Raw genomic sequence first — 23,388 nt, forward strand, 5'->3', positions numbered from 1 at the left:
TCTGGCTGGGGCCATCACTGTGTGTGCTGGCATCTGAGTCCTCGTGTGTTTAAAGGGATTATTTAAAATTCCCATCTGATGTGTGCCTTGGGTTGCCTCTGGAGTTGCACAGCTCTGCCTCATGAATCTTTCTGCCATGTTTCACTCCAACATTACTGGTGGAGTGTCGCTCAGTATAAAACCTTTGCAGTCGAGGGCTACCATGCTCTTCCTTTCCAGATGTTTCTCTCTCTCTGCAGTAGACGGAATGGACCTGCCTAGCCGATGGCTAGGTATTGAGACTTTGTCCATCTCTCCGTTTACCATGGCATCCTTTCAGACTGCAGCGTTGGACCTCCTTGCTCCACTGGGGACTATGTGTGAGACTCTGGGCCCCCACTGGTGTCTGCACTGCAGATTTCTCCCCTGTAAACCCGGAATGGTGATTCCAGTGCATCTCAGCTCGCAGGCATGGCTCTTTATCCGATTTGCAGTCCATGCCCTTTGCTCCCCCTCTTCTTTTCTTTATGTCTCTTCTCTCTTGCTGTGTGTTTAGTCGCTCTGGTAAATAGCTTGATGGATTTGGAGGTGGTTGAAGCTCTTTTGGCTGCTCTGGGGGTCGCACACATCCAGGCTTGTGATAATCAGAGGCAGCATGATATGTTTGAGAAGGTACTTAGCCGAGTGTCAGAAAACCGAGGTGCAGACCAACCTAACTTGAGAAGCATTTACTTAGCACTTACTGAGAAAGGTGGCTCGCTAAGACATCGAAGGAGGGAGCTGGCAGGTGTGTGGAGGTGAGTTTGATTCAGGGCCAGCCAGGACTCAGTGTGATGTGTGGGCTCAGAAATTATACTTCGTGAGTGAGAGAATGTGGGAGCTCTTTCTACGGGAGGTTTCATATAAAACCAGGGACTGGAATTGACTTTGAAGGATGATTGGATGGACCTTGGTGGGATATTACAGGGACTTCAGAGGAAATCTCTGGCAGGCAAGGATCAGCCTGAGGCAAGACCCAGAAGCAGGTGAGTACCAGCCTTGCCCAGAGAACTGGGCACAGATGACAGAAATGTGTAGTTGAGAGAAATCACTTCTTTCCTGGCGGACCTCAGTCTCCTCATCTGCAAAGCGTGAGCTTTGGACAATTTGGTTCTCAAGAAGCCTCAAGAACTCCAACTGGAATTCTTCAAGATCTCCTACCCCACAGCTAGATAAGCCATTTAGCTAAAGGCTGGCAGCTCATAGTGGCAATGGAGCAGGTCTCAGAACCCAAGTGTCCTGTTTCCTATTTCACTGCTCTTCCTGTGACCCCACAGAGCATTATGATGATGAGTGGGTGGGATGACCATTATTATTCCATCCTTTAATGTATGCAACACAGAATTTTAAAATAATCTAAGACATAAAACAGACAAGATATTTAACCATCTTACAGACCTGATGACCCTTCCACTGGAGAGGGTCCACTCTTGTAAAATGCTACCTTCCTCCATTTTGCCTGTGTGGGCTTTGCTTTCCTGTCTGAAGGACCAGCACACATCCCTCCTCCTGAGGAAGCCTTCTCTCTCCACCCCTTGGCTCAGAAGTATAGTCTTAGAATTGGACTTTGTTTTATAATTGACTTTATTTTGTACTGCCGTCTTTTTGTATTTCCTCTTACCTTCCCTCACCAATATACATACATTATAAGGGTTCTGAATCTAAGGACTACTTCATTCTGCTTTTCTGAATTTCCTTTAGCTCCTGGCACAATGCCTTCTGTATCGTGCTCGATAAAGAAACGCACAACTGTGTTCTTCAACGGTTTTCCCCTCTGCTTCTTGCTTGTTTTTAAGATGGATATGACACTTAGAGATGTATAGAATTTCAGAACGGGAAAGGAACTTAAAAACTCTCTGTCTAGTTGAGCCCCCTCCCGGGGAAGAAATGGCTTACCCTACTTTACCTGCCCGATTAGTGACAGGTCTGAGAATGGCGCCCCCATATGACCAAGCAGGAGAGGAATGGTTGGGACCTGAGCTCCTGCTCACCACTCGGCAAGCCTTGACTGGGTTCCTTCTTTCTACGAAGAATGTTAGGAATAAAGGTGGTACACGTGACGCTGTTGCCTTATGAAACAGATGGAAGCAAGCACACGTTTACTGGGTGTCTACTGTGACGTACTATGTGACAGGCCCGTGGCAGGTGCTTTCACATCGTTTAGCTCGGTCAGTCATCATAATCTAGAATTCCCACTCCTACACGTGGGAGACAGGTGGAAACAGGACATTTAGCCAGAGCCCTTCCCTGTAAGCTCCGAAGAGTGCACAGTAGTGGATAGGTTTTTGCCTCCTAGAGTGTGGGCAGAGGGCTCTGCAGAGTGGTACTCTTGGCTGTTCTAGGGGGAACTGATGGGGGAGACCAATGGAAGCGAGCCGAGGTGGTGATCACAATTGCCGTGGGAGGACCTGTACTCCCCCGAGTATAAGAGAGGACTCAGCTCTCCCCCTCTCTCCTCCACACGTGCATCCCTGAGTCTTTGGAGAACTGAGACAAGAATGCCTCACACTTGGGGGTTGGTAGTATTGGCTCATACTTGCTCTGGTTACATCTTACTCCCACCTCTCCCCTAGCCTCCAGCCCCACTGCGTCTATTTTTCTCCCTTCTATTCATTCTCCTTCTCCCCCTCCTTCCCTCTCCTGAGTTAACCCTGGGTGGCCTCAGGTTCTGAAGGCTCTCCAATGGCAGAGTCTCCTGTACTGGACTGTGAAAACGCTGGCAGGGAAGACGGTACACAAATCTGTTAAATACACAGTAAAAATAGCTTCTGATCTATGGGACTCGGTATTAAGCAAGATGATATTAACGAGGTTTGAGTGCTGTGCTGAAATGTGGCAGCTGCACATGCATCTTGGCTGCTTTTCCTCCCTACCTCTGGCAGCTTGCGAGCAGTGTTGCCATGACACTCCTTGGGCTCTGTTTAGATCAGCTATTTTCTGAAGGAGTCCCTGACCTTCCCCACAGTAGAAACCGTTGATGTGGTCATGTCAGTGCCTCTCCAGGAGGCCTGGGACTGGTGGGCCCCCAGTTATGACTTGGAAACTGTTGGAAGCTGTAGGTCAGGTCACAGACATTGAACATTTAGGAGCAAGAAGGGCTGTTAAATATCCTCTAGTCTCCTTTGATGAGTGAGGGTCCTGAGGCCCATTGAGTGGAAGTGACTTGCTCAAGGTCTCAGAGTGAAGTAGGGACAAAGCTGGGACAGGAACTCAGGTCTCTTGATTCTCGGTGCGCTAATGTTCCAACTGTGCCACCCTTACCCCTGCCTCAGGGCCCTTTTCAGCCCAGATGGCTGTGGATGGAGATGAGCCAGACCCGGGGGCATGGCTTCCCTAGGAATGGGCAGAGGAGGTGAAGAGAGAGGGGGAAGCTCAGTGCAGAGGGACGAATGAGGAAAGGAGGGGGGTTACGGATAGAGTGGGGGTGATAGAGGCCAGAGTAAACGCCCAAGGGGCCCCTCAGCAAGGCCCATCCGAAGAGACTCTTTTCTATCAGATTCCACAGGTTGGTCCACTGAGAAGTAGATGCTTACAGGGGCAGGGGAATAATTAGGTCACGTTCTCTATTGCTCTGAACACTTTCTTCACCTCATGTTACACCTCATATAAAACTACCATTAAAACCCATTGTCAGCACCACCCTTTTTGGGGTACTTTATTATATAGTGTTAAGTATTCTTCAGAAAGTTCATATGTGAAATGCTGTCTCCTTCACAAGATTACAGGGCCTTAGGGGACAGAAATTGTGTCTTTGCTGGACCTTCCTCCCTTCCTTTTTCCTCCCTCCTTCTCTTCTTCCTTCCCCTGCCCGCCTTCAATCATGGCACCTGGCAGAGACTGAAATCACATACAATGAGCATCCAGTAAATTTTTGTTGAGTTGAACTTAGTTGAATTCAGATGACCTCTTAACATTTTTATTAATGGATGGTAAAAATTGGCAAATAAAAGTTTGGGGGAATAGTGTTCTCACCAATTAGGATTCAGTGAGATTTCTTGTACACTCTTAGTTAATCTTCATGAAACCCAGTACACTGTCCAGTATTATCCTCATTTTACAATGAAGAAACAAAAGCCAAGTGACCTGCTCCAATTCACTTCAAGGAGTAAATGGTGAGATTTGATTTGCATCTAGATCTTCTGTCTTCAAATGTTGTAATGTTACTTCTACTCTTCCCCAGTACTATGGAAGAGCAGTTGTTCCATAGACAGTGGTTCACCCTTCTATCGAGGAGTCTCCAACCTTTGAAGGTTGTAACCTACCCCCTTAAGAGTTTGGAAAAGTAAGTATGAGTCCTCAGATTGAAACAGTGACTTATTATGGTTTGGACAACCTTAGGCTGCTTTTTTTTTTTCGGCAAGCCAAGGGAAAAATAGTGCATTTCTATATTCTTTAATTTGCTTAGTTTGAAAGAAACTTTGAAATGGTGTGTAAGACTTTGAACTTTTAATACATATAGATACATCCAGAATATGGGGATAAAAAGGCCTTCTGCCCTAAATGAGTTGACTAATTTAGCTAAAAACAAAATTAGAGCACTTTTTTTGGTTACGAATGAAGGACGCAAGAAGTTTTTGATGCTGCAGCTAAAGCCTGGGTTTTGGTTGATATTCATGTTTTGTAGGTTTTTCTCAATATTTGTCATATACATTAAATGATATCCATTATGCCTCCTAACTCTCATAGGATTTGGATGCATTTGGTCGATAGCATCCTGCATCCTTTCTGAAAAAACATAAATGTGGAGCAGTCTTCCTTTTTTATGTATGTGCTTCGGAAGACCACCGTTGTCTAATTTAAATTTCAGTACAGAGGCAAAGCTTATCTGTAGTGAGCATAATATCTTGATATGTATAGATCTCATGTTTCCTTTTTGTGTCTAACTTTCCAGGTGTTTAAATAGGAGAATGATTTGAATAATAATGGTATAATGTCCAGAGAGAAAGTTGAATACATAAAAGAAATACGCATGGAATCTATTTCTGTAGTGTGTGTGTGTGTGTGTGTGTGTGTGTGTGTGTGTGTGTGTGTGATTAGCTCAGTCTTTTTATAAAGTTGTCTACACTTTGAAAGTACATAATAACTTTGGAATTACCAGAGAAAATTGAAATCAAAACTTGGATATTTAAGGGGATGAATATCTTATCTTTTGTTTTAGAGCTGTAGATAAAGTGAAAGGTTAGAAGGGTGTATTGTGTGGTGTTAGATGGAAACCAAACACTATCTTTATATTTTCTTTGCGAAGAAAGCTTGGCTTGGGAATCTGAGTATTCTTGCAAACTTTCTACATTTCTTCAGCCCCCACTGATGCCCATACTTTGCTTAATTTGATTGAATTAGTTTACACTGAGCTATGGCTTAGAAAACATGTTATTTATTATAAGCAATGCACATGCACACTAAATAAATAAAGGAAAGGAAAAAAAGACGCAGCATTTTGCACTTTTCTTGTATGTGTGAAGCAGTCTGCCTTGCTTTAGAATTGCATATGTGTGTGTCTCTTTAAATAGATTGGGAACACCTTGAAGACAAGAGAAATGTTTTATGCATGTTGTGACAATGATTTTGTGAACTCAAGTGCAGTAAATCAAAACAACTTTGATAAAATCCTTTACTTGGAGTTGATAGACTTATTCAGAATTTCTTAGAAGTCATCCTATTACTTTTGAAATCCCTCTGCTTCATATACTTTCTGTGGAATGAAGAAATGTTGTCCCTCTGCCTACTTGCAAGAAAAATGGATAGTTAAGTAGTGCAATATAGCCTGTTTACATACTGGCCCAAACTGTCACTGTAAGAAAAGGTTGCGTATATTCTAAAATGTTACAGAGCTAGGAAAAATATACACACGTAATATATAGAGTGAATATATATGTATATATATGATCATATATATATGATCTGTTCCTTGTCACAATATTTAACCTGATGTGCTATTTACAGTAATGAATCAAAATGTCAGTTTTAAAAATATGAAGTGTCAAAGTGTTCCCACGTTGTGGGAAAGTTTGATGTGACAGTTTGTTAATCATATGACTATTATATCAAACGTGTCTCACAGTGTTTTTTGCTCAGTTCTCTTTCTTGTAGGTTCCTCGCACTTTTTCAATGAATTCCAAGTTCAAGTTACTAACCCAAAGAACACATTTGGGTTACGTGTCTCCCACAGCTCACACAAATGCTGCTATGTTTTCCTTTACTTACAACTGAATGGATTTAACATTTCAGAGTAGTTTGACTTTTGTGCCTGACACATTTATGTATAGAAGCTAAAAGAAAAAAAAAAAATTCCCCTACTGTATTTTTGTTGTTTTCACTGCAAAACCAGCACATGAAACCTTCATAGAATGGATGTTTTGTGTTTCTCCAAGCTGGGTTTCCCAAGGTTTAATTTAGATGTCCTTACTCTTTGACCTTGGGCGCATTTTTGAATTTTGCTTGGCACATTGATCATACCAACTTCTTCGTCCTAATAAAAGGGCAGAATCCTAGAACATAAACACTATATGCTTGGGAAAAGGCAGCATGGTTTCGTTCGGAAGAATTTGTGGCTCTGCTACTTACTAGCTCTGGATACAAGGACCACACTCAATCTCTGGGCCTCAGTTTCCTCTGAAGAATTATTAAGGTTGAAATTAGATTAGATTAGTGAATTTTTAAACTTATGCCTTCAAGGAGCCCAGAGTTCTGGGTGGATGTACAGCCTCAGATGATGGGGTGCGGGGAGAGTGGCGAGGACTCTGGGCCCTTCTGCCTGAGCAGCTCACTCTTAGATCTGTTTTAATTTAGTTTTATATACTATTTCATTTAAATAAAAGGCTCCACTGCTTAAGCGACCAACTTGCCTACCTGTTGGCAACCACTCTACTATGCGATGTAAAGTCAGTGTTCTCTGATTCTGCGGCTCATTTCCTGAGAGATACCAGCTGGCGGCCACACCAGCAGATCTCGGCTAATCTGGCCTCAGGTTCTGCCTGTGCATCCATGTGGCCTCTGTGGAAGTCCTTTCAATGGCAAAGGATTCTCCGTGGTGAGATTTGAGGGAAGGGCCACTAACTGAGGGCCTATCTATGTCTGATTCTAATCCTTGCAGCTTTTTAGTCTTAATAAACTTACTTTCCAATTTGGCAGATGTTTACATCATCAAAGACTATTGTTTAGAACAAGTACAGACAGAGGAAGTTATAGAAGCTTTGGCAGGTATTTGATCTGCTTTTGGTTGAGGATATGAATGTTACTCCTTAAGCTGGAGCGTTTCAGCCAATTTGGGGAGGAGGGTGAGCACCTACAACTTGGAATTTTACTTCATCCATTATTTTCTCCTTCCCTCCACCCCATACACTACCACCTTGATCCACTCTGCAGGACATATTCCTGTGTATGTTCCCCAGAATGATGGGGCAGATGAATTAAAAAGTTGTGAATTACAAATCAAGGAAGAGACTGTAAGAATGACAAATGATCAAGGGATATGACGTAGCAAGACTTTAGAAAAGCCTTTAAGTATGAACATAATAAAATCAAATTGGAGAAAATATTTCTCATAGATTAAAAAAAGTGTCCTTAAAATGGGAGAGAGGATGAATGTCTATTTTGCTAGACATTCAGAAGCATCATTTTCAAAGTTCCTCAGGGATCAAGTTTGGGGATTAGTTTAACTCTCCTAATATCTGAAATTGTGAAGGGAGAGAATGGTCAAGTGTACAATTTTGTCATGACAGTTTCTTATAGTGAAATGACCCTTTGGTAACAGATATCATCAAAACGGTGTAAGCCCAGAAGCAGTAGCTGAGTGCCAAGACAGGATGTTCTTTTATTGAGTCACATATCAGCCACTGGGGATGCACCTGGGCTTATTGGGCTGGGGTGGGGGGAAGGGATGACCCAAAATACATGTATAGGATAACTAGAAAAAAACCAGGAGTGGTTCCTGACTTGTTCCTTAAAGAAACTGGTGAGATGAGGCAAAATGTTCTAAACCAATATCAAACTCTAGACATCCAGTTTTCAATGGAACAGGAAGCATTTTGTGTATAGTTTTGGTCGAAGTGGAATAGTATAAAGGATTGTTTGGATAGAGGGGATGACATGGGGACAAACCAAAAGGTACAGCCCAGGACTTGAACTCAGGTAGTCTGTTCCCAGCAGCTGCTCTCTTAACCACTAAGCTACGTTGTCTCCATACTGTGGGTGTAATTATACCTGCCTGTTCTACCTCCCATCATGTCATGAGGCTGAAACAAGATGATAGGTGTGAAAGTATTAGGAAAGGGGTGAACCAACAGGTGAAGGTGAGACAGCACACAAATAACTATAAAGTAGAAAGTAGAAACTTGCTGAGAAAGTTCAGAGAAGAGAAAAGAATGATCACTTCCAACTGGGGTGGAGGGCAGGGGATTAAGGAGGGCTTCCTGGGGAAAGTGACACTTGGGTTGGCCTTGAGCGGGATTTTGATAAAGGGGGAGGCTTTCTGAGCAAATGGAATGAACAATGGAATAGAGTCATCGAAGTGCAGGGTGGTGAAAAAGAAGGCGTTAGTTCATCAAATGCTGATGAGTTTAGCAGATTCTTTCCAAAACTGTGTGCACTGAGGAACGGGGAAGGGAAGGGGCATGTGGAGGAAGGGGAGGACATGGTGAGTAAGGTAATGAATGGGAAGATGGAAAAGCATAACCAAAAACTGCCATCTTCATCATCTTTCTGGGAGTCAACTCTAGGCAAATAGATGATCCCTGCCTTACGTAGATCATGCTTTGACTCAATTTATTTTCTTGTGCGTGGTCCATAAATACTAGTCCAAGGAGATACCAGTCTAAAAAGATGTGTCCCCCGTAAGCCTGGAGAATGCAGCATACTCTGGCGCCCTCTTAGGTATTGACAATGTATGTTAGCTTGTTAAATCTTTCAGGAAGCCCTGTGGGATAGCCGTCAGCTTACTTTCATTTGACTCTGGAACTTGGTTTTTCCCTTTGAGCAACCCTAGTTAACATCCCCGAGTAGATAGACTCCCAGAGACCTCCAGCCCACCAGCTGGACTGATCTGTGTCTGCTGTCCAACAGATCCTCTGAGACGAGAAGCAGATCCACTCTCAGGGCAGCCCGAAGTCCCATTCTGAAAGAAGAAGTTGCACAGAGCACTTTTGCCTGTAGAAATGGTTATGTGTCATTTAGAAAGAAAGCTGTGCCCAAGATAACCTTGAGAACCTGCAGCCCCTCTGAAAAAGTAAGAGTGAGAAGCAGGAAGTGAAGGAGCCCTAGGTCTTGGAATGTGTCTGAGTGCAATAGATCGCAACCACAGGACCACCCCCAGCAGGCTGCCCTGTGAACATTTATGAGAAAACATCCTTCAAGTCAGGAGCTTGCCAACCAGCCCTGGAGAGGGCGAGGAGCCTAGCTCACTCTCATGTGCTGCATTGTCCTGAAAGGGGAAGAAAGGCAGTGGGCTGTGTTGAATGTCTCCTCCTTCCCAGACACCACATTCGGAGTCGTCGTGGTGTAACACTTTCTCACTTAATCCCCTCAACAATCCCACTAGGTTAGGATTATTAATCTCGTATAGATGAGGACACCGAATCCAGGGTGTCTCAGTAGTGCTGAATACCTCACGTTGTTTTATATCTTGGACCTTGACCATGTTCCTTTCCATCCTTGTCTGCCTGGTGAACTTGTGTTCCTCCAGGTTGTAAAAGAGGTTCTCCTCTAAAGACCTTCTGAACCCCGTGGGACCTCTTGGTCCTGAACTGCATGATGCTCTTGTTGCTTAGGGCTACATGCTTTCTCTCAAGGTTCAAACGTGGGGCCTGAGTGATTCTAGAGCTGCCCTGCTCTGCCTGCATTCAGCTTTCTCTACGGTGTGACTTCATCGTAACTTCATTCAGACCCCATCCTTCACAGGATACTTCTTCTCCAGCCCAGAGTTCTGGACCTTCTTCGCTGACATATTTTGAGTTTTCTGGGTTCTGGGCCTCTGAATTTTTAATGTCACCCCACTTCCACACCCCCTTCCTGGAACCTACCTGTTACCTTCTTGTTATTTGCTCAGGTCTGATCGTAACTTTCAAGCGACACTTTTCAAACTTGCTGTGCATTGGAATCACCTGGGGAATCTCACCCTCAGAGGCTATGGTCCCGGAGGTCTGAGAACACAGTGTGGGAGAATTTGTATTTCTAACAAGCTCCCAGATGATTCTGAAACTGTCAGTTTGTGGGCTCACTTTGATTAATACACCTTTAAAGTACAGTTCAAGACCCCTGTTTTCCAGGAAATTTTACTATCTTTACGCAAAGTGGTTTCTTTCTTCCTTTCTCTCTCTTTTTCTTTCCTTCTTTCATATTCTAATGGAACTCAGCTAGGCCCTATCTGATTTAGATAACTTCTCATTTATGTAAGTCTCTGGGGCTTCATTATCAACTTCTTGTGTCTGCTTAAATGCTTTAGATAAGAGAGACAACGTTGAATAAATGAACGTAAGTCCGGATGGAGAATCTGGAATCCTGAATTCACAGGCTGTCATAGCTGCTTATGAGCTGTGTGTTTTGGGGCAAATCACATCGTGTAGAGTTGAGTTTTCTCATCTCTAAAATAATTATTCCATTTCCTCCTGCTGCAGAAGCTCATGGAAAACATCAAATGAGAGAGTGGGTACATAAAGTGTGGTACAAATGCAACGATGTTCACAGTAAATTATTGTTGGTGTTTTGTTTGTTCTGTGCAGTTGACTCATTCACTTTATCATTAATGATGAGGCATGAAGGAAATGCTGTTGGTTTTTGATGAGATGTGGAGTGGAGGGTGGGGCTGAAGTGATGCTGAGATTTCAGGAAAGTTCTTTTCAGTTTCTGGAAATGATTCTCACACTGACACTGACAGTTATAAGCCCGTGCTCAGGTCAGAAAAGCAACGTGCCTTTGTATTGAACTTTTTCTTCGGGTAGGCCGTGATAATGATTATGAAAATTGTGTTCATTTTATGAACTTTTCATGTAAACTTGAGTGATGAAATATTCATAGTGGTTGTCACTTACAGGGGTTTGTAGGGTGACTGCTAGTGGTCAAGTTTATAAATCCTTAAATTTCTGTTTTCTGTAACCAGAATACCTAAAACAGGAAGTGTCCTCTTCTAGGTTTTCTTAAGATAGCATATGCATTCCTTAAGGGCCTACAGTGCAAAGTCTAGATCAGGCACTGAGGAATAAAAATATGGTGGGATGTGTAATTTCTTCTTTCACGGAGTTTACAGTCCAGTGGGAGACACAGACACATGCACAACTAGCTGTTTCACAAAGCCAAACCAGCTAGGTGACAAAGGAGAGGTACACAGGTGGCATGCTGTGGGAACCCGGAGGAGGGGCTCCTGAAGGAGGTGGTGTGTAAGCATGCCTTGAAGAACTGAAAGGATTTCAGCAAACCAACTTTAGGTTGGAGCAAGCCAGATGAAGAGACACTGTGTTAGTACTCCAGGCATTTCCTATAGTGTTTTATAGCCAAGGTGATGGGAAAAGTATTGATGCACAGAAACAGAAGATCTTCTTTGAAGATCCCCTGCTGATATTCTGGTCCATCTGACTATGCTTATTTTATTTCCTTTAGTATATTTGTCCCCTCCTTCTTTACAGGATATCCCTTTTTGCCACTTCCTTGCTGGTGTTTTCTTTCCTGGTCCTTAGCCTCTCTTGCCTGCAAAGTTGGCTCACCCTTGCTACCATATCATCATACTCCTTTGAACCACCTCTTTCTCTGCTCCCCAACTATTTAAAAACCCCCTTTCATCCTCACTCTTGTTTTGATTTGCAGCATTAACGATTGCCTTTTAAAAATGTCCGTGTATTGATTAGATTGACGCGTTCACACTGATTTTTCTCTTCTCTAGGCTCTGGATTGCCAAGCCTGTAACACCAAGTCTAGGTGGTACTTATATGTGTATAGTGCCTATTGTGGCCAAGAGGAGATAAGGCCACAGTGAAAGGAAACAGGTTGTTAAAATCTGTTGGAAGAAACATCAGGTGCCAGACTTGTCTGGGAATGCAGTGTAGATTGACTTTACATTCTGTGGCCCGCGTGTCAGAAGCCTTTGATGTTTAGAGCCTTGCATTTTGATACTTATAATCATGTAATATAAGTTTATATCAACTGAATCCACTGAATTGATGGTGACTCAATTTCACTATCCACTACATTATTAATTCCAGATGGGAAAATTCATGAGGGCTCAAATTTTGTTTGAAGCCCAACTGTTTCTTAAATTATTATTACAATTATCTATTTATTTTTTTACAACTGATGGGAAGGAAAATTTAACAGCTGTGTGATTAGCAGGGCATGAAATTAAAAATGTTTTGCACAGAATCAAGAGGTTGTTTACTACAGAATTCCTCATCTGAGAATTAAGTATCATTAAGATTGGCCACAAGATGCTCTCTTTCATCATTTAAGTTTGATTTTTCACATCCAGTACTTTGCTAAAAGGCCTTTCCCCTTTTCTGGAAGGAAAATACTGACCAGGTCTTCACAAAGCATCTCTAACATTAGCAGTCAAGGTAACAACCCCATTTCTTTCACTCATAAAATAACAGTGCAAGGAAAAAGAAGTTCAGCCTCACTGCTCTCAGCAAAGAATGAGTAAGTTCCAGTTTGAGGAAGTCAGGTAAATTAGAGAAAGCTACAGCTTTAAAGTGGCTTTAGTCTTCTCCTTTCAAATTGCGCAGGTAGAGACGTCTAGAATGTGATGTTTATCCTTAAAGTTTCCTTTACCCGTATGCTGTTACTTCTTGGGTCCTTTTGCAAAAGTACCTCCTTTGACTGGGTTCTGGAGAGTACCACCTCCCTCTTCCGTTGTGCAGGATGTGGACAGTCTTTTGCAGAAGCAGGAGAGCGTGGTGGTCAAGCACATTAGCTGGAGTCTCTTTGCTGAAGTGTGAAGCCAGCTCTTCTATTTGCTTGGGCAAGTTGTGTGAGCTCTCTTTGACTCATCCCCTTATCGAATGGAGGTAAAAACAGTACCTACCTCCAAGGTTGCTTTGAAGATTAAGAGAGTTAATACCTGGAAAATGTTTAAGGCTCTACCTGACTCATAGCCAGTGCTCAGTTAATGTTAGCTGCCTTCATTTTTATAAGGCAATGTACTGTTCTGTGTGTGAAGGTCTTTAGTACACATCCCACACGGACTTGCTTCACTTCTAGTCTGGGATCCTTCATCTATCCTTGTCGTTTTATCTTTAATAGAATCATTCCTGTAAGATAATTATTTATATACTTGTTTTAAGTCTTTCTTTAGACAGGTTTTATCTTTATATTTGATGAATTCAACAAGACCCAGTCTCTGCCCTTAAGGGACTTTTTGAAGGGGAAATTGGGGTTGATGAAAGTTAATGCAGATAACTCTTATTGGAGATAGACTAGAGATTGCGCCAATGAGAGTTAAGATATTTGAATAGTATTCCTAAATATTAAGAGGTCTAGTTAAGGAATCTGTGGTCCTTAGAGGAGAGAGACATTAACTTTGGTTGGGGTTGAATGCAAATGTGGAGAAAATGAAGGAAGTCTTCCTGGAGGAGGAGGGATTTGATCTGGGACCTGAATGCTGGGTAGAATTTGACCTGACCGAAAAGGGGAAAAGAATTCCCAGGCTAAGTGAAGCGAGTGAACTGCACTTGGTTTTCTCACGTTTTCCTCGTGCTGCCCTCTGGCCACTATCCAGGCCCTTTGGAGAGCTGTTATTGCAGGTGGAATCTCAGTTGGAAAGCCAGTGAGTGTGTGAGTGAGGCTTTCATAGTCCCCAGGTCCTGTATAAAAAAATGGACGGGGGCTTCCCTGGTGGCGCAGTGGTTCAGAGTCTGCCTGCCAATGCAGGGGACACGGGTTCGAGCCCTGGTCTGGGAAGATCCCACATGCCGCGGAGCAACTGGGCCCGTGAGCCACAACTACTGAGCCTGCGCGTCTGGAGCCTGTGCTCCGCAACAAGAGAGGCCGCGACAGTGAGAGGCCCGCGCACCGCGATGAAGAGTGGCCCCCACTTGCCGCAACTAGAGAAAGCCCTCGCACAGAAACGAAGACCCAACACAGCCATAAATAAATAAAATAAATAAATTAAAAAAAAAAAAGTGGACGAAGGAGCCATTCTAATGAATGTGTTTTAAAGGCGGTGTAAGAGAGGAGGAATGGGAGAGACAAAGGCAGGAAATGTTGGATGTTTGTAGAGGGATTATAATGAAGGCCAACTGAGTGCTCTTTATGCTTTCTCAGATCACTTTTAGGGGAGATATAGGTGCTTTTGCATATATATATATATATCAAAAAGTGTCACTTTTTCCTCCTTGCCTCTTCTTCTTCTTCTTTTTTTTTAAGAACCAGTATTAAAATCACTCTATCCTCTGCCCTTAAAAATAAATCTGGGCGGGAAATATGAGTATTTCCTGGAATACATTATATGCTGGGCAATAGATCTGGGTATTTAAATGCCTTTCCTGTAGAAGCAGGTCATTATAAGCCAGGATGCTACCAGCAGCCCTGTGGGTGGTTGGTGAGTGTGCTTCAGCGCTGTGGCTGCTCTCCATCAGCTCTCTGCCATGTCGAGGTGGTTTTGAACTTACTGACACTTTTAGCAAAATGAGGCACCATAATGTCAGCTGGCCAAACATAACACGGCATGGTTGCAAAATAACGAGCCTGGAGTTTTAGCCAACACCCTGGAACGTGTAGATGCAAGTAGCACTCCTTGTGGGGGTACCATTCCAGCACAGGGGGCGCTTGGTCCTAAGTTGCTTCCACTGCTCAAAGCATCCTTGGAATCGCCTTCAGAGATGACGATGAGCCACCCTAAAAAGTCATAGAAGCATGAAATGTGAGACCATGGAATCCACTAACCTCATTCTGAATGTGAGAAAACTGAGGCCCCGAGACAAATATTGATGTGTACAGTGGGGTCTTTCCCTTAGATGGGGAAACATCCCGTTCTCAGTTACCTTGTTAGCTCTCTCTGCTTATTTTCTCATTGTTTCTCTGCCTTAAGGAAAATTGATTCTGTGTTAAGCCTATGAATAATTTAAAAAAAAAGAGAGAGAAAGAGAGAGGGGAAAAAGTTCCCTTTAGCATTGCCTAACATCACAGAGTGTATCTGTAGCACAGGGAAAACCCAGTCCTCCTGGCATGAGGCTCCTTCTAGATTTACAAGAAAGTTTCAAGACAGAAATCACTTTATCAAAGTTTCTAGTTGGTTATAGTTACCTCTATTGTAAAATCTGGTGTACATAAAGCTAGAGTTAAACATACAAGTTCCTAATTGAATTGTAGACCTTACCTTTCAGGGGTAGGGATTTTGTCAGGGCTAAAACTTTGTCCTTGTCATGGTCCATTGGCAACATTTCCTAAAGTGTGCTCCGTGGTGTACTAGCTCTACAAATGGCCAAATCAGGTTGGGAATCAGTTGCTTTTATTGCAATCTCCATTTTGGAGATTCTTCCTGTACCTTTATAGCAAGATTAACTCTGAGAAGACCTATAGGTAAAAAAAAAATAACCACACCATTCCTTTCTGTAATGTGAAATTCAGGCTTTGTCAAATTTATTTTATCATGGAACCATTTTGTGGATGATTTCCCAGACTCGTGTTCTGTGGAACATTCTTTGGATAGCATGACTTTATTGTTAAAATTCTTAAGGTTCACATCTGTCTTCTTGTAATAATCTTGTGTGAAATATAAAGTCATCTGGGCTAAACTATAGACCTTCACCTGCCCTCCCTTCTCCATAGGAGAAATTACAGGTTTATTTCAGGATCAAACACTTTTCAAATGAAATGTTGTTAGGAGAAAAAAAAAAAAAATAACCCTTTTAGAGCCTAATAACTGCAGAAAGAAGACAGTATTATACCAGCCAAACCCAATTTTGTGAATTAGGGCTTTAACTTGGAGAGTTGTTCCTGAAAATAGGTTGTTTTTAAGCAAAACTTTTATGGCTTTTGGTGGGGGACTTTTTCACCATCAAAGGCACGAATATGGGTACTTTTAAACTGACATGTTTCTTGCATTCAAAACCAGGGCTTGTGGAGGAAACAATACTTTCTTTAACTTTTCTGAAACAGTTGGCTTGACCATCATGGCATTTTTTTTGTTTATTTAGGATATTAGCTTTTTTTTTTTTTTTTTTTTTTAATGCGGGAAGGGTCCTTGTTGATCTTGTCCCAGCCTGCACTTGACAGATGAGGAAATAGAGGCCCAGAAGGCTTCAGTGACCTTTCTAAGTCTCTTTACTAGTTAGTGACAAAACCAGAGCTAAAAATCAAGAACTCTCACTTACTTACTAAAGTAAGCCTAGTAACTTTTTATTTATTGTACACTCTGTTAAAAAGAAAGGAGTTAATTGCTTCTCTTGTTTAGATAGTAGGTAGGTAGATATGTACCTACACAGATGATAGATAGATGCCCATAATTAGAAACTCTTTTACTCTCAAGGTAAGAAGACCCTCGTTGTCTCCTTTTTTTTTTAAAAAAGAACTTCACCCACCTCAGGCCAGGTCTTTGATACTGTTCACTTGAGAAATCGATTCACTTCCGTGGAAGAGATAGGTGTGAAAAAGAGGGTCATGCCGAACATTTTAATCTCTCTTATTTCAGGCTGAGAGATTCACTACAGCAAGGGGGTATCTAAGGTTTTCGACATAAGGAGAAGAACTGGCTGTCACCAAGTGCTTGAGGGCTATGGCTTAGTTATACATCATCGTGTGGTTATTTCTCTCCTCTTCCCCTCCCCCTTTCTCCTAGTTTCAGCCCCTCTCTCCTTTCTCCATTGCCCATGTCTTCAGCAGGAGGGCTATCTCGCTTCAAAGACAGGAAAGAAAGCTCAGATCCAAGGAAGACATTCCTTCTGTGAGGTTTCACCCAGCTGTAGCAAAAGCAAAAAAAAAAATTCTCATGCCTTTGAGTTTTTTCCTTTAGGTAGAAGGATTTGGTGGTTAGAGATCTTAGGAAATTCCCCATTAAAAAGCTACTGCAGAATCTGTAGTCCGGTGCTTGCAATAACGGTGGTGTAGTATCATGTGAAGAAGGCAAGGGCCTTAAAGTTAACAGTGGAAAATATGGGTTCTGGGTTGCACTTCTCTGCTAACTAGCTGTGGGATCCTGGGAAAACCAAAAGACCTCTCTGAGCTTCATTTGACCCAATCTCTTCATCGGGGCTCGGGGAATCATGATTCCTGTAATTGTGTGGATTAAATGAGATAAGGGATATGAAAAGGCTTTGTAAACTATAAAGCACCCTATAAGTACTTGTGAGCATATTTATAGCAATCAGGTAAGCGATAATAATAGCAAACACAACTACACTGCTGCTTTTGAGCCAGGTACCGTTTTAAGCCTTGTACATCTGTTGGTTCACAATTCTGACAGCAGATCTGTGTGTTAGCGAATAGCACCTGGCGTCATAAATCAGCAGGCGGCTGCTTACCTGGATCAGCTGGCTATTTACTCAGTGGTTGTGGGTACGTTTCTCCCTTCCCTGGGCCTGAGACGTGTTCTTTGTAAAAGAAGCACTTGGACTCTGGTTGAATGTCAGGGCCCTTCTGTTCTGGGATTTGTGATTCTGTTCAGCAGTTTTTTTACCCCTCACAGGTTCAGTCGCTGATCAGTAATCAGAGCTCACATTTAAACTGAGGGCCATCATCATCTTCATTTTACAAATGAGGACACATAAGCACAGAGAGCTCAAGTAACTTTCCCAAGGCTGCACAGCCAGTGAGTGGCAGAGCTGGGATTCAAACTCTGCTCTGGTGGCCCAGAACGACGGCAGCTGGATAGATTTGAAGAACTCTCCGGCGATCCCAGGTGTGTCCTGTTGTCAGAGTCCTCATCTAATCAGCTCCACGATTATCATTTAGCTCTTGAGGTTTTTGGTGGTGGTTGTCCTTTAACTCCACATTAGATTTACAGCATCTTGATTGCAGGTTTTCAGTGCTGGAGTGTGTATTTCCAATGCCTGATACAGGGTTTGGCAATGGGTAGTATCTCCCTGTATGCGCACCGTTTGTTTTCTGGCCAACCTTAGAGTCTTTGAAGCCCTCAGGGAGGCCTGCCATTGGCATCTCCCCAAAGTGTGTTTGACGGAATGACCTTTTCACATCAAAAGCCAGTTGAGGGCTTCCCTGGTGGCGCAGTGGTTGAGAATCTGCCTGCCAATGCAGGGGACATGGGTTCGAGCCCTGGTCTGGGAAGATCCCACATGCCGCGGAGCAACTGGGCCCGTGAGCCACAAATACTGAGCCTGCGTGTCTAGAGCCTGTGCTCCGCAACAAGAGAGGCCGCAATAGTGAGAGGCCTGCGCACCGCGATGAAGAGTGGCCCCCGCTTGCCGCAACTAGAGAAAGCCCTCACACAGAAACGAAGACCCAACACAACTAAAAATAAAAAAAAAAAAAAAAAAAAAAGCCAGTTGAGGTTGCTGTGGTGTGACTCTGGACAAGTCTCCACAGGGGAGGCAAGTTTCAAGTTGCGGCCCGTTTGTTTTCTGTGTGACGTGCGCGCTCCAACTTTCTTATGCCTGCTTAACTTTATCTGAGTGAGTTCTGGTTGAAGACTCTCCACCAGAGTCTCCCGGCTGCTTCAGCTTATTTTGGTTTTGCTGTTTTTTTATTTTTCTGAAGGCCTGGTTTTCTTGGGCTCTGCTTGCATACCACCCAAGATTTGTAGCCCAGTTGCATCTGGGAAAGAGTCACACCCATTGAAATTGGGAGACAATTAACTCTTAGAGCCCAAGGACGTTGACGTAAATCTTAGGTCACAGACATCTTCCATCTCTCTGACTCTGCCTTCCTTCTTTATGTGATGCTGTTCCAAGATCTCTTACTGGCACCAGCTTTCTTGGAGGGTTGCCTTTAACTCCTAATCCACTCAGTAGATTTTACCACTAACACACCTCTCCAATGGATGGTCTCTTCAATCCCCATAAGTGACCCACTCTGGAGTTCACTTATTCCTTCATCTACATATGAATTATGTGATATTACCTACCTACCAGACAGAATAGTGATACCAAAATAAATTTGACACTATCCCAGTTTATAAGGACCTAAGACTTTGAAGGGGGGAGGATTCACTTTGTTAATCAACAGTTAGTTCTTGAGTGCCCACCATGACCGAGTGGCAGAACCGTGGATACCAGCAGATACAAGCCCTCTCATCATAGGACTTCTGGTCCAGGAGTGACAACCACCACATTCATAATTTCACAGATAATTATATAATTATGGCTGTGATAGGTGCCACAAAGCAAAGGTACAAGCAAAGGTGTGGTGGGAATATAAAACAGTTTTTTTTTCCCCCCCTTGGCCTAGTTTGTGGGCGAAAGACAAACTGTATGTTTGTGTGTGTGTTTCCCAAAAGAAGTGGAATTAGCCAGGGAAAGATGAGCACAGGGGAGCGGGCTTGGACAGATAGCTCTCATATAAGGTAGAAAATGTTCAGTGCTCAGCTCAAGTACTGTGGAAGTTGAGGTGAGGAAGAATGTTTTGAAAACTGGTTTGATGATAAAACTCCTTTCAGAATTTTTCCTTGTTGGACTTCCCTGGTGGTGCAGTCGTTAAGAATCCGCCTGCCAATGCAGGGGACACGGGTTCGAGCCCTGGTCTGGGAATATCCCACATGCTGCAGAGCAACTAAGCCCGAGCGCCACAGCTACTGAACCTGTGCTCTGGAGCCCGCGAGACACAACTACTGAGACCGCGTGCCACAACTACTGAAGCCCGTGCTCCTAGAGCCCGTGCTCCGCAACAAGAGAAGCCACCGCAATGAGAAGCCCGCACACCCCAAGGAAGAGTAGCACCCACTCGCCACAACTAGAGAAAGCCTGTGCGCAGCAACAAAGATCAAATGCAGTCCCCCCAAAATAATTAAATAAATAAAGTTATTTTTTTTAAAAAAAGAATATTACCTTGCTTTTCCCCCCTGTAAGTGGTGGGTTTTTGTAGCATCCTGTCCTGGTTTAGTAATTGTAAATTGACTTAAGAAAAGAAGACCTCTCTGTTTTCCTTACTACTTCCTAGATTGTTAAAATAATTCACCGTATTTCATGTGTACACCCAAAGTCCTTGAATCCAATTAGTAAGAAAAACACTTTTCATGTCATTGTTAAGTAACACAAAAATAAATAACAGTAAAGAAAAACTGAAATACCAATGCCTTGAGCTTTTTGCTGGAATCTGGGAGTGTCTTATCATAAGACATGGTTTCAGATGTACCATTTTCATTCTGCATGTATTTATTTATCTATTCAGAGTGCCTCCCTTGGGTCCTTTGGTATTGTAATGGACCGCTGGAGGTGAGAAGGAAAAGGGTAGAGGCAGAGCTACTGGTTACTGCCATTCGGATTATATCCTGCTCCAGGGCAGGAGGGCAAGTGGGCGTCAAATCCTGCCCCCCCTCTATTTGCCAAGCCAAGACCGGGTGCATTTTTCTAATGTGTTCAAAAGAACCTAATGGTTAGCAGAGGCCTGGGTATGGAAATGTCTGACACAGGTTTGTTTTTCTCTGAAAGCCCTCATAGTTTAGTGGGGGAGGCAGACATGGGAGTAACTAAACATAATTATACTGCCAGCCAGAATGAAATATGTTAATCAGAGGTACAGATGACAGGCCGAGGGGCCTTAATTGAAGGATTTTAATTCTGACAGGGTGGGGAGAGTAAATTTATACAGCAATTGAAAAGCCAAGTTGGATGGGCAAGTTTTTTCTTCTTCTTTTTTTTTTTTTAAATAGTAGCTTTATTGAGATCTAATTCATATGTCATACAATTAGCTCCTTTGAAGTATACAATTCAGTGGTTTTTATTATATTCCCAGGGTTGCACAACCATCGGCAAAATCAATTTTGGAACATTTTCAGCACCTCCAGCAGAAACCCTGTACCTATTGGCAGTCTCCGCTTCTTTCCCCAAACCTCCTTTCACCTAGCCCTAAGCAGCCACTAATCTACTTCCTGCTCTGTGGAGTTGCCCAGTCTGAACATTTCATATGCATGTGATCACATGATGTGGGCTCTCTTGTGACCGGTTTCTTTCACTTGCCGTAATATTTTCCAGTTTCATCCATGCTGTGGCATGATGAATAGGTTTTTGATTGCTGGAAAACAGAAGGAAGTTCACCCCAAAATGATGCGCTAGGGTGAGGTAAGAGAAAGACCTTCTTAAGAAAGCATGGGTTGTGTTTGAGGGGTTGAAAGTAGAATTTTGGGTCTGTGGAGTAGGGCTTGTTGGGGAACCTATGGTAAATATAGACGGAAATATAATTTGGAGCAGAGTATGAAAATTAGGAGTAAGTTTGAACTTCTTTCAGGATGCAGATGTTTTTGAAAGGGGAGTACTGTGACTTGATAGAGATAAGATAAAGAGAAATTGGTAATTAAAACTCCAAGGTCACCTAAGTTGGTTGTGGAAAGCCAGGTGTGAAATCAAGAACTCCTAACTCCTGAGTAATTTTTCCGCACATTCTACTGCCTCTTGCTTTTTATTTGTTAGCTGGAGTGAGTAAAAAAGTACAGGTGACTTTTTCTGTTATAGTTGTTTTAAAAAAACGATTAGAAGCATGTAAAAAATAAAACTATATAGGTTATGATTAAAAATGCTGTTCCTTGGACACTTGGGATAAGGTGATATTTTCATGGTAAAGCCCACTATGTATATTTCTCACATCAGGAGGAAACAGGCTCTCCTCTGGCCCATTTGCTTGCCTCTACAGTATCCTGTCATGTGCTGTTTTGGATACAGAGTCTGTATTAGTCAGCTTGGGCTGCCATAACAAAATACCATAGACTGGGTGGCTTAAACAACAGAAATTAATCATTATTATTATTATTTTTTATGGTTCTGGAGGGTAGAAGTCTGAGATAAGGGTACCAGTATGGTCCGATTCTGGTGCGGTATATTTTTCTGGCTTGTAGAAGACCACCTTCTCACTGTGTCCCCACATGGAGAGGGGAGAGAGAGCAAACTCTTTGGTGTCTTTTCTTACAAAGGCACTGATTTCATCATCAGGGCCTCCCACCCTCATCAAAACCTAATTACCTCCCAAAGGCCCTATCTCCAAATATCATCATTTTGGAAGTTAGGGCTTCAACATATGAATTTTGTAGGGAACACAATTCAGTCTGTAGCAGAGTCTTACTTTGTTTTGATTTCCTTTGGACTTGTGGCCTTGGCTATGTTCCCTATAGTCATTTGATAGATTCCTGCCAATCAAATGAAAGTCAGAGGTATCCCAAGTGTAGTTGGTAAATGTTTGGTTCTCTTAAAGCCTACAGAAATTACTCATTGTTTGTTTCTGAGCTGCTTATGTCACAGGCTTTTGCAAGAGGAGGGATTTTGGAGATCATCTGGTTCATGGACTATTGACCTAAGGGTTAGTGGTCCACGAGCCTCCTGAAATTGTTTGTGTAATTCTCTAAATTTGTGTGGTGGCATATCTCCTTCCCCCAAGTGCCTATAAGATTCTCAAGTGGTTTGTTTCCCTCCAAAGAGGATAAATCTCTTCCATACTAATCATATTGAGCTCCTTTGCTTATATCATTAAATCTTTACAACTCACCCTCATGGATCATGAAACTGAGTCATACAGCAATTAAGTCATCTTGCCCAAGGTCACAGAGCTGGTAGGTGACAGAACCTAGATTCAGACCCTGCAGTCAGACGCCAGAGTCCATGCTTCTCACGCTTATGCCTTTTCACCAAGCATGTCTTTTGCCTTTCTCTCTTTTACCTTGTTTAGACTTTGGAGTTGATTGACCCTCCTTTGATAAAGGGGTAGTAGAAGGCCAGAGAGAAGTTCAATTTGGTGCTGTGATTAAGAACACGTACCTGTCAACATGTGACAGTGATACAAACAAACCCAAAGTCAAACCATGAGACTTTAACACACATTTTAAAATAAAAATAAAAATGCTCCTTTTTGACCTTTTGGTTCTGCTTCTGACCCTCATCCTCTCTCTTTCCCCCCTCTCTTCTTGTCTCCTTTTCTTCCCTCTCCTTCTCTGTGTTCCTTTCTCCCCTTCCTTCAACAAGCATTATTAAGCACTTACCTCACTGAGCTAAGATGGAATCATTAGTAATTGAGTGTTTTAATGTTCCTAAGATGGTTTTGTGGTGGGGGACCTGGAAACTATCCTACTCCTCTGTGGTCAACACGTCTCTATCCCCGAAGGTCCTTGGTGGAGCTGTCACACATGAAACAGTGTTGAGGGAAAGCAAAGTACCTGAAGCCAATGTCTTACCCTCCTACAGAGGAGGCTCCCTGATTTCTAATTTTGGAGACTGGATGGTGGCAGTCATTGAAATAGGCAATACTGAAGGCAGCTCCCCTGTTATGTGGGTACAGGGCAGAATGGGAGTTTTTTTT

At 42.8% G+C, this 23,388-nt stretch overlaps 1 protein-coding gene across 11 annotated transcripts in view; it reads left to right on the forward strand.

The window, feature by feature from the left end:
- The window catches only part of LPP (LIM domain containing preferred translocation partner in lipoma), a 684,273-nt gene that overhangs the window by 188,679 nt on the left and 472,206 nt on the right, over positions 1-23,388 (forward strand). The window contains exon 1 of one of the 11 annotated variants that reach the window (XM_068546447.1): positions 17,813-17,833. The exons of the other annotated variants lie outside the window; for them this stretch is intronic. The gene's annotated coding sequence lies outside the window, so the exon portion shown is untranslated. Of the gene's footprint in view, positions 1-17,812; positions 17,834-23,388 lie in introns of those variants that run through there. 11 annotated transcript variants of the gene reach the window in all.

This window comes from Eschrichtius robustus, chromosome 6 (assembly GCF_028021215.1).
Source record: "Eschrichtius robustus isolate mEscRob2 chromosome 6, mEscRob2.pri, whole genome shotgun sequence".
Taxonomy (NCBI): domain Eukaryota; kingdom Metazoa; phylum Chordata; class Mammalia; order Artiodactyla; family Eschrichtiidae; genus Eschrichtius; species Eschrichtius robustus.